This window comes from Oncorhynchus nerka, unplaced genomic scaffold (genome assembly GCF_034236695.1).
Source record: "Oncorhynchus nerka isolate Pitt River unplaced genomic scaffold, Oner_Uvic_2.0 unplaced_scaffold_4207, whole genome shotgun sequence".
Taxonomy (NCBI): Eukaryota; Metazoa; Chordata; class Actinopteri; order Salmoniformes; family Salmonidae; genus Oncorhynchus; species Oncorhynchus nerka.
Window position 1 is genome coordinate 4902 of NW_027037089.1, and position 7599 is coordinate 12500.

The following is a 7599-nucleotide window of genomic DNA, read 5'->3' on the forward strand; positions in this document are numbered from 1 at the left end:
CCACTGAGGAAGTACAGTTCCGCGCAGCCCAGTCAAAACTGTTCGCTGCTCTGGCCCCCAATGGTGGAACAAACCCCTCACGACGCCAGGACAGCGGAGTCAATCACCACCTTCCGGAGACACCTGAAACCCCACCTCTTTAAGGAATACCTAGGATAGGATAAAGTAATCCTTCTCCCCCTTAAAAGATTTTGATGCACTGATGTCTTAAGGTGAACGCACTCAATTTGTAAGTCGCTTCTGGATAAGAGAGTCTGCTAAATGACTTAAATGTAAATGTAATGTTGTCCTCTGTCCATAACAGTCTACTGACTAAGTCTGGTCTTCAGCTGGGGGCCATGTTGTCCTCTGTCCATAACAGTCTACTGACTAAGTCTGGTCTTCAGCTGGGGGCCATGTTGTCCTCTGTCCATAACAGTCTACTGACTAAGTCTGGTCTTCAGCTGGGGGCCATGTTGTCCTCTGTCCATAACAGTCTACTGACTAAGTCTGGTCTTCAGCTGGGGGACATGTCCTCTGTCCATAACAGTCTGACTAAGTCTGGTCTTCAGCTGGGGGCCATGTTGTCCTCTGTCCATAACAGTCTACTGACTAAGTCTGGTCTTCAGGTGGGGGCCATGTTGTCCTCTGTCCATAACAGTCTACTGTGTGTGTGTCTGTGTCTTTACCTTGGGGGCCATGTTGTCCTCTGTCCGTGGTGCAGAACTGCTAAGTCTGGTCTTCACAGATAGAGAGCTGGGGGGACAATATAACAGGGTGTTGTCCTCTGGTCTCCCCCATAGATAGAGACCTGTGAGTGACAATGTGTGTGACTCCCTCTGTGTCTGTTACCTTGAAGTCCCAGATGGTCATGGCTCCCTCATAGATAGAGACCTGACTGGAGGAGAGACAATATAACAGGGTCAGACAGTCCCTCTGGTCTCCCTCATAGATAGAGACCTGACTGGAGAGACAATATAACAGGGTCAGACAGTCCCGCTGGTCTCCCTCATAGATAGAGACCTGACTGGAGGAGAGACAATATAACAGGGTCAGACAGTCCCTCTGGTCTCCCTCATAGATAGAGACCTGACTGGAGGAGAGACAATATAACAGGGTCAGACAGTCCCCCTGGTCTCCCTCAGAGACAATATAACAGGGTCAGACAGTCCCGCTGGTCTCCCTCATAGATAGAGACTTGACTGGAGGAGAGACAATATAACAGGGTCAGACAGTCCCGCTGGTCTCCCTCAGAGACAATATAACAGGGTCAGACAGTCCCTCTGATCTCCCTCAGCGACTAGAGACAATACAACAGGGTCAGACAGTCCCTCTGGTCTCCCTCAGATAGAGACTTGACTGGAGAGACAATACAACAGGGTCAGACAGTCCCGCTGGTCTCCCTCAGACAATAGAACAGGGTCAGACAGTCCCGCTGGTCTCCCTCAGAGATAAACACTACAGTTGAGGCCAAAAGTTGAGAATGACAAATATTAATTTTCACAAAGTCTGCTGCCTCAGTTTGTATGACGGCAATTTGCATAAACTCCAGAATGTTATGAAGAGTGATCAGATGAATTGCAATTAATTGCAAAGTTCCTCTTTGCCATGCAAATGAACTGAATCCCCAAAAAACATTTCCACCTCATTTCAGCCCTGCCACAAAAGGACCAGCTGACATCATGTCAGTGATTCTCTCGTTAACACAGGTGTGAGTGTTGACGAGGACAAGGCTGGAGATCACTCTGTCATGCTGATTGAGTTCGAATAACAGACTGGAAGCCTCAATAGGAGGGTGGTCATTGTTCTTCCTCTGTCAACCATGGTTACCTGCAAGGAAACACGTCATCATTGTCCCCCGTCATCATTGCATTGCAATAAATGGGCTTCACAGGCCAGGATATTGCTGCCAGTTTGATTGTACCTAAATCAACCATTAATCGGATCATCAAGAACTTCAAGGAGAGCGGTTCAATTGTTGTGAAGAAGGCTTCAGGGCGCCCAAGAAAGCCCAGCAAGCGCCAGGACCGTCTCCTAAAGTGGATTCAGCTGCGGGATCGGTGCCCCACCAGTACAGAGCTTGCTCAGGAGTGTCAGCAGGCAGGTGTGAGTGCATCTGCAAATGCACGCACAATGAGGCAACGACTTTTGGAGGATGGCCTGGTGTCAAGAAGGGCAGCAAAGAAGCCACTTCTCTCAAGGAAAAACATCAGGGAGACTGATATTCTGCAAAAGGTACAGGGATTGGACTGCTGAGGACTGGGGTAACGTCATGTTCTCTGATGAATCCCCTTTCCGGTTGTTTGGGGAATCCGGATAAAAGCTTGTCCGGAGAAGACAAGGTGAGCGCTACCATCAGTCCTGTGTCATGCCAACAGTAAAGCATCCTGAGACCATTCAGTGTGGGGTTGCTTCTCAGCCAAGGGAGTGGGCTCACTCACAATTTTGCCTAAGAACACAGCCATGAATAAAGAATGGTACCAACACATCCTCCGAGAGCAACTTCTCCCAACTATCCAGGAACAGTTTGGGGACGAACAACGCCTTCTCCAGCATGATGGAGCACCTTGCCATAAGGCAAAAGTGATAACTAAGTGGCTCGGGGAACAAAACATCAATATTTTGGGTCCATGGCCAGGAATCTCCCCAGACCTTAATCCCATTGAGAACTTGTGGTCAATCCTCAAGAGGCAGGTGGACAAACAAACCCACAAATTCTGACAAACTCCAAACATTGACTATGCAAGAATGGGCTGCCATTAGTCAGGATGAGGCCCAGAAGTTAATTGACAGCATGCCAGGGCGGATTGTAGAGGTCTTGAAAAAGAAGGGTCAACATTGCAAATATGGACTCTGCATCAACTTCATGTAATTGTCAATAAAAGCCTTTGACACGTATGAAATGCTTGTAATTATATTTCAGTATTCCATAGTAACATCTGACAAAAATATCTAAAGACACAGAAGCAGCAAACTTTGTGGAAATTAATATTTGTGTCATTCTCAAAACTTTTGGTAGATTAGAGATAACCGGGTGCAGTGTGTGTGTGTCCCGTACGTGATAGAGTTCTGGTGCAGTGTCTCCAGGGCTGTGTGTGTGTGTGTGTGTCCTACGTGATAGAGTTCTGGTGCAGTGTCTCCAGGGCTGTGTGTGTGTGTGTGTCCTACGTGATAGAGTTCTGGTGCAGTGTGTGTGTGTCCCCTACGTGATGGAGTTCTGGTGCAGTGTGTGTGTGTGTGTGTATCCTATGTGATGGAGTTCTGGTGCAGTGTGTGTGTGTGTGTATCCTACGTGATGGAGTTCTGGTGCAGTGTCTCCAGGGCTGTGTGTGTGTGTGTGTGTGTGTATCCTACGTGATGGAGTTCTGGTGCAGTGTGTGTGTGTGTGTGTGTGTGTATCCTACGTGATGGAGTTCTGGTGCAGTGTGTGTGTGTGTGTGTATCCTACGTGATGGAGTTCTGGTGCAGTGTGTGTGTGTGTGTGTGTATCCTACGTGATGGAGTTCTGGTGCAGTGTGTGTGTGTGTATCCTACGTGATGGAGTTCTGGTGCAGTGTGTGTGTGTGTGTGTGTGTGTGTGTGTGTGTGTGTGTGTGTGTGTGTCCTACGTGATGGAGTTCTGGTGCAGTGTCTCCAGGGCTGTGTTACGGTCCTCTGTAGTCGCTCTCTTGTCCATGTTTCTGAAACGCTCCATAGCAGAGATGTTTCTAGTGATGGAGGCTTTAGGAAGGTCCAGCTTGGAGACAAACGTCAGGGACCCTCCGTCATCACAACGGAACAGCATGGGACAACAGTCATGACCCTGAGGAGAGACAGACGGAGAGAGAGACAGACGTCAGGGACCCCCCGTCATCACAACGGAACAGCATGGGACAACAGTCATGACCCTGAGGAGAGACAGACGGAGAGAGAGACAGACGGAGAGAGAGACAGACGTCAGGGACCCTCCGTCATCACAACGGAACAGCATGGGACAACAGTCATGACCCTGAGGAGAGAGACGGAGAGAGAGACAGACGGAGAGAGAGACAGACGTCAGGGACCCTCCGTCATCACAACGGAACAGCATGGGACAACAGTCATGACCCTGAGGAGAGACAGACGGAGAGAGAGAGAGAGAGAGAGAGAGAGAGGGAGACGGAGAGAGAGGGAGACGGAGAGAGAGGAGAGGAGAGGGAGAGGAGAGGAGGGAGACGGAGAGAGAGGGAGACGGAGAGAGGGAGGGAGAGACGGAGAGACGGAGAAAGAGGGAGAGACGGAGAAAGAGAGAGAGACGGAGAAAGAGAGAGAGACGGAGAAAGAGAGAGAGACGGAGAAAGAGAGAGAGACGGAGAAAGAGAGAGAGACGGAGAAAGAGAGAGAGACGGAGAGAGAGAGAGAGACGGAGAGAGAGAGAGAGAGAGAGGGAGACGGAGAGAGAGGGAGACGGAGAGAGAGAGACGGAGAGAGAGACAGACGGAGAGAGAGGGAGACGTCAGGGACCCTCCGTCATCACAACGGAACAGGACAGTCATGAGAGGAGAGAGACGGAGAGAGAGACGGAGAGAGAGGGAGACGAGGAGAGACGGGAGAGAGGGAGACGGAGAGAGAGGGAGACGGAGAGAGAGGGAGAAAGGGAGAGACGGAGAAGAGAGACGGAGAAAGAGAGAGAGACGGAGAAAGAGAGAGAGACGGAGAGACTTACCGCTGCCACCACGCTGTTCTCAGAGATGAAGAGAACACTGAGCAGAGGGAGGAACTCAGTCTTCAACTGAGACGGACTGAAACACACACACACACACACACACACACACACACACACACACACACACACACACCATTGAAAAGAATGACCAGTTCCACCACAGTCTGAATACACAGAATACAATACACCCCCAGAGACTCACGTGGATCCTTGGTACCGTCCACCACAGTAACATAAACCCCCCCAGAGACTCACGTGGATCCCTTGGTACCGTCCACCACAGTAACATAAACCCCCCCAGAGAGACTCACGTGGATCCCTTGGTACCGTCCACCACAGTAACATAAACCCCCAGAGAGACTCACGTGGATCCCTTGGTACCGTCCACCACAGTAACATAAACCCCCAGAGAGACTCACGTGGATCCCTTGGTACCGTCCACCACAGTAACATAAACCCCCAGAGAGACTCACGTGGATCCCTTGGTACCGTCCACCACAGTAACATAAACCCCCCAGAGAGACTCACGTGGATCCTTGGTACCGTCCACCACAGTAACATAACCCCCAGAGAGACTCACGTGGATCCTTGGTACCGTCCACCACAGTAACATAAACCCCCCAGAGAGACTCACGTGGATCCTTGGTACCGTCCACCACAGTAACATAAACCTCCCCAGAGAGACTCACGTGGATCCCTTGGTACCGTCCCACCACAGTAACATAAACCCCCCCCAGAGAGAGACTCACGTGGATCCTTGGTACCGTCCACCACAGTAACATAAACCCCCCAGAGAGACTCACGTGGATCCCTTGGTACCGTCCACCACAGTAACATAAACCCCCCAGAGAGACTCACGTGGATCCCTTGGTACCGTCCACCACAGTAACATAAACCCCCCAGAGAGACTCACGTGGATCCCTTGGTACCGTCCACCACAGTAACATAAACCCCCAGAGAGACTCACGTGGATCCCTTGGTACCGTCCACCACAGTAACATAAACCCCCCCAGAGAGACTCACGTGGATCCCTTGGTACCATCCACCACAGTAACAGTGGAGTCGTGTGAGACCCAGGCCAGTCTGTTACCAGACGAGGAGAAGGACACAGAGTGGACCCATCCTCCTCCCCCCCCGGCACCACCAAACTCAGCCAGCACCCCAAACGGCATCTTGGACCCCCAGGGGTGGGGCCGGGCTTCTCCTCCACCTCCTTGATGTAGGCCGAGAACACCCTGGGGGAGAGAGAGGGGGTAATATATTATAACTATTCATCAGGGGGCCGACGTATCAATACCTACTGATCAGGGGCCGTACGTCAATACCTACTGATACCTACTGATACCTACCAGGGGGCCTCACGTATCAATACCCTGACCAGGGGCCACCACGTAATCATACCCTGACCAGGGGGCCGTACGTATCAATACCTACTGACCAGGGGGCCGTACGTATCAATACCTACTGACCAGGGGCCGTACGTATCAATACCTACTGACCACCACGTATCAATACCTACTGACCCAGGGGCCTCACGTGGATCAATACCTACTGATCAGGGGGCCGTATCAATACCTACTGATCAGGGGCCGTGGATCAATACCTACTGATCAGGGGGTCTACAATACCTAGACCAGGGGGCCTGTGTGAACCTACTGGATCCTCAGACCAGGGGGCCGCACACAAACGGCAGTGGAGTATCCCAGGTATCTAACCTGTGATAAAGATCTACCTGATGAGGCTGAAACTAGTGATGGCCGTACGTATCAATACCTACTGATCAGGGGGCTGAATACCTACTGATCAGGGCCGTACGTCTCTACCTACTGATCAGGGGGCTGAAACATGGTCAGGGGGCCGTCGTATCAATACCTAGACGTATCACTGATGACCTACTGATCAGGGCCTACGTATCAATACCTACTGATCAGGGGGCCGTACGTCTACTGATCAGGGTCTGTCGTATCAATACCTACTGATCAGGAGGCTGATAACATGGTCTCTGAGAGACGTGAATATAGACCCTGATCCTAGATTCAGCACTCCTACTGAGAGACCCAGGTATCTAATGTATAAAGACTACTGATGAGGCTGAAACATGGTCTTGACTCTCTCTACTGATGAGGCTGAAACATGGTCTCTGACGGTCTCTCTCTCTACTGATGAGGCTGAAACATGGTCTCTGACGGTCTCTCTCTCTCTACTGATGAGGCTGAAACATGGTCTCTGACGGTCTCTCTCTCTACTGATGAGGCTGAAACATGGTCTCTGACGGGTCTCTCTACTGATGAGGCTGAAACATGGTCTCTGACGGTCTCTCTCTCTACTGATGAGGCTGAAACATGGTCTCTCTCTCTCTACTGATGAGGCTGAAACATGGTCTCTGGACGGTCTCTCTCTCTACTGATGAGGCTGAAACATGGGACGGTCTCTCTACTGATGATGAGGCTGAAACATGGTCTCTGACGGTCTCTCTCTACTGATGAGGCTGAAACATGGTCTCTGACGGTCTCTCTACTGGGGAGGCTGAAACATGGTCTCTCTCTCTCTACTGATGAGGCTGAAACATGGTCTCTGACGGTCTCTCTCTCTCTCTCTACTGATGAGGCTGAAACATGGTCTCTCTCTACTGATGAGGCTGAAACATGGTCTCTGACGGTCTCTCTCTCTACTGATGAGGCTGAAACATGGTCTCTGACGGCTCTCCTCTACTGGGGAGGCTGAAACATGGTCTCTCTCTACTGATGAGGCTGAAACATGGTCTCTGACGGTCTCTCTCTCTACTGATGAGGCTGAAACATGGTCTCTGACAGTCTCTCTCTCTACTGATGAGGCTGAAACATGGTCTCTGACGGTCTCTCTCTACTGGGGAGGCTGAAACATGGTCTCTCTCTACTGATGAGGCTGAAACATGGTCTCTGACGGTCTCTCTCTCT

At 50.9% G+C, this 7599-nt stretch overlaps 1 long non-coding RNA gene across 3 annotated transcripts; it reads right to left on the bottom strand.

Moving 5' to 3' along the window:
* Window positions 1-874: 874 nt before the first annotated feature.
* Window positions 875-5814, bottom strand: LOC135566557 (uncharacterized). 3 transcript variants are annotated; one of them, XR_010462123.1, is made up of 4 exons: window positions 4919-4961; window positions 4664-4739; window positions 3588-4066; window positions 875-1006 (listed from the first exon to the last, which is right to left on the bottom strand). It is a non-coding gene; the product is annotated as an uncharacterized LOC135566557 (long non-coding RNA). The 3 variants fall into 3 exon arrangements; XR_010462121.1 differs by lacking the exon at window positions 4919-4961 and adding an exon at window positions 5687-5814 and having other exon boundaries at window positions 876-1006; XR_010462122.1 differs by lacking the exons at window positions 875-1006; window positions 4919-4961 and adding exons at window positions 1026-1072; window positions 5687-5814.
* Window positions 5815-7599: the final 1785 nt, after the last annotated feature.